The sequence below is a fragment of the Gobius niger genome, assembly GCF_951799975.1.
Source record: "Gobius niger genome assembly, chromosome: 20".
Lineage (NCBI taxonomy): Eukaryota > Metazoa > Chordata > Actinopteri > Gobiiformes > Gobiidae > Gobius > Gobius niger.
Window position 1 is genome coordinate 9,458,211 of NC_136871.1, and position 3,928 is coordinate 9,462,138.

Here is a 3,928-nt window from a genome sequence, read left to right on the forward strand (position 1 = left end):
TTTTTCACGCAGTGGTCGAAGTGGAGATTTTTATCTATTTTCCTCCCTTTACATCTTAGTTTTCATGTCAGATATAAAAATGACAAAACTCACCCCGCATGATGTTTATTTTATGATGTTTTGTCTGCGAGGTGGGGGCAACCCGGAAGTAGCTGCTGCGCCGCGTAGAAAGGCCGTTTTTCAAGCTGGTATTCATTCATAAATATTGACAGATTTTACATCCACGTGTGCTGCGAAGGGTCCCCGTGATGACGCTTTCACCCAAATATGGTATTTTTCCTCCTACGAGATGCTGGTGCGGAAATGCAGAAGAACGGGCCGCGCACTCGCAACAAAACTTCAGGGCTGGTTTTCTCTGAATGAGAGAAGCCGCACTCGGGCAGCGGGTGAGCCCTTATAGAAGCTCCCACAGACTCCAAACTTTGCAGTGTGAGACCTAACAATATTTTGAAGGTTTTTTATGAGGGATTTTTTAATATCTAATTCCTAGCCTGATTTATTCAGCTTTGAAACCAAAAAAACAGGCGAAATTTGAGTTTTTACAGATTTTTTCACTGATGATTGGTTTATTGAAAAACTAAACAAAATATCCAAAATCCCCTCTGAAAAAATCTTAGTTACTAATATGTCAATAAAATAAAACCATAAAATGTAATCTGGCTCAATTCATTATTTGATTTCGTTGCCCAAAATATAGGCAGTTTTGGCCATTTTAATTCTCAAAATGCCTTATTGCCTATGCCTTATAAATGCAATACATTTTTTTCCTCATATTTATGTCTGTAATGTTCAGCAAAAGTTTCAAATTGATATCTCTACATTTTTTTCCCCCTATTCACCTGCAGTGTCTCACCTTAAAAGGGTTTCACTGCTGACGGACCCGCTCAACAGAAAACCTACAAAACAAGTCATCCTGGAGCATTGTAGAGGCCACCATGAAGGCGCCATACTGACCATATACAGCTGTTGGGTCACTACAAGGTCAAATATGCACACAAAAAAGCTACATAATGCACCTTTAAAGACTAACAGATGTGGAGCTGTAGTGCCCAGGACCCATCCTTTGATCCTTAACCAGGTTCAGGATAGCTGTTCCTATCTTTGAGGGTCGGTGGGATGAGAGCTCGTCATTGTCTCCTACGAAGCCCCAAAACCACAACAACATTATTCACTTTCGCCATCTTGCTTGTTCATTGTTATTTCACTTTAACTTGAGATTGTGGTCCTTGTGAGGGAAAGCCCATACACTCCCAAAGCTAGTATTTTTGCTTAAGGGAGAGAACTTGCCAGTCAGGGATAGATATTTCCATTACAGATTACGTTGACAGTGACCCGATATGATTTAGCGACGCTGCAGATCCTCAGGTGGGCCACAGGGTCACAGAGGGGAAGGCTGCTGCTGTATATCCTCACATGAGGTGATCGGGGTGGATGCTCCAGATGGGATGATCCTGTAGGAGGATGGAGGTTACTGTTGTTTGATGATGCATTCACTGACCTTGGACTGTCAGTTTTAAGGAGCTCTGCAATCATCTCTGAACGTGCAGGTCATCAACTCACCTGACAGTTACTATGGTGATTCATGTGTTTATTTCAGGTTGACATGAGCTAGCATGAAGGAGTCAATCAAGTGTGTGCAAAAAAGATGATGACAAGTTAGGATTTAAGTTCAGGGTTTAACCTCTTAACCCCCACCGCATTTTCTCCAGTTCAGCTTTACCCGAATCTCAAAGCTCACACCTTACAGGCCAGAGTAATGCTTCATATGAAAACGTTTCCCTTGCATTTTTGTCACTTTGTTGCCACTTTTCTGTCACTCTTTAGAGGCTTTTTTGTTGCTTTTTTTGTAATGACATTGTTGACACTTTTTGGTCACTTTTTTCATCACATTTTTGTCACCGTTTCATGCTTTTTTGTCACTTTGCTGTCTCATTTTTGTCGCTATTATGTCAGTAGCTTTTTCAAGAAGCTTTTAGATTTGGGTAAAGCCAAACTGGAGAAAATGGTTCAGGTGGGGGTTAAGAGGTTAACAGAAAGGGCACCATGCACTTTAATATGGAGGTTGATGTCTCGATTGCTGTTTCTGGAGTATATTGTTTATTGCTTTATTAGGATCCCTATTAGCTGCCCGTTTAATGGCAGCTAGTCTTCCTAGGGTCCTTCAATACTGCAGTTGTGTTATTGGGCAAGACACTGCCTGTGTGAATGAATGCAAATGAGTGTGACTTCCATTAGTGCTGTAGATCAGTGCTTCCCAACCAGGGGTACAGGAACCTGGGGGCACTAGAAACTGAGTAGAATTTCAATATTACTTTCAAATAAAAGTCGTTTTTTTCAGTAAATGATTTGACTTTTAGAGTATTCTATATTTTGAAAAAAACACTCTTGCTGAAAAATCTATTAATGGCTCACTTTGTTAAAATGTTAGCAGGATCTTCGAGATAGGGGGTACTCGGAGTATAAATGACTGCATCGAGGGGTACATGGGACAAAAGTTGACTGGTGAGTCACGGAACCAATTTTCAATGGGCCGAGAGCATTTCTCAGAAAACATTTTTAATGTTTGTGTACAGAAAAAGTATAGAATCACTTGGCTCTATTAAAATGACTGTTATTGGGTTTATTTTAATCATGATTTCAGTCGTTTTGGCTCATTTGATGCTTGTTCGTATTTCTTTGGAGTGCGATTGGGATTCCCGGCACATTCCCTTTATTGGTTGTTTTCAGGTTCTATTTTCAGGGTCCATGATCTCCCTGTACGACACCAATAATGTCCTCAAAAACTAAATAATTTTACCTGCCCCCCACCTTTATATAATATTATAGCCCTTTAGCACATTTTAGAATGTAAAATACTGGAGTTATGATTCACATAAAAGGCAAAATGGACTCTTACCAGTAGTGACCCTACAGCTAATGAAGTACTATCGGTCTTTTGACTACTATTCTTTTATTTTTAAGTTGGTCAATGGATACTCGTGGTGAAGAGGGAGCTGAGTCGGGGGCAAAGCTCTTGATTTACCGATCGATCTACGTGCACTCTCACCTATGGTCATGAGATTTGGGTAATGACCGAAAGGACAAGATCGCGAATACAAGCGGCCGAAATGAGTTTCCTTCGCAGGGTGGCTGGGCGCACCCTTCGAGATCGGGTGAGGAGCTCGGTTACCCGGGAGGAGCTCGGAGTAGAGTCGCTGCTCCTTCACGTCGAAAGGAGCCAGCTGAGGTGGCTAGGGCATCTGTTCCGGATGCCTCCTGGTCGCCTCCCACGGGAGGTGTTCCAGGCATGTCCTAGTGGGACAAGGCCTCGAGGAAGACCCAGGACACGGTGGTGGGACTATGTCTCGCCTGGGGGTCCCCCCAGAACAGCTGGAGGAGGTGTGTGTGGATCGGGAGGTCTGGGCATCGCTGCTGAGACTGCTGCCCCCGCGACCCGGCCCCGGATAAAGCGGAAGAAAATGGATGGATGGATGGATGGTCAATGGATAATGTTTGCTAGCACCCTCTAGCGTGGCGGATTTCCGGACTATGCTGTATATCTTGAGATCTGGAGATGGAGAGACGTTCCTTGATGGAAGTGCTTCAACAAAATACATACTGTATCCTCCATAATTCAAAAATTTTAATATTTATGTCATTAATATTACATCTTTCCCTCTAGGTTCCCATTATTTTCAATTACAGCCTTTGTGTGCGCTGTGGTGGTGAAGGTCGCTGTGTATCTGTACACATTACTGATTACTTCAGCTCCGGCCCACAATCCCAACAACACAAACATACATGTAAGGAGCAATCTCAGCATCTGTGCGCCTCACTCTGGAATCAAAGAAATCCTCAGAAAGCGTTTTAATTATGACTCATCTCTGGTTGAGTGTTAGAAAAACAAAACACTTTGGCAACACAAGGCGCCGGTGTCATTACAGGGAGC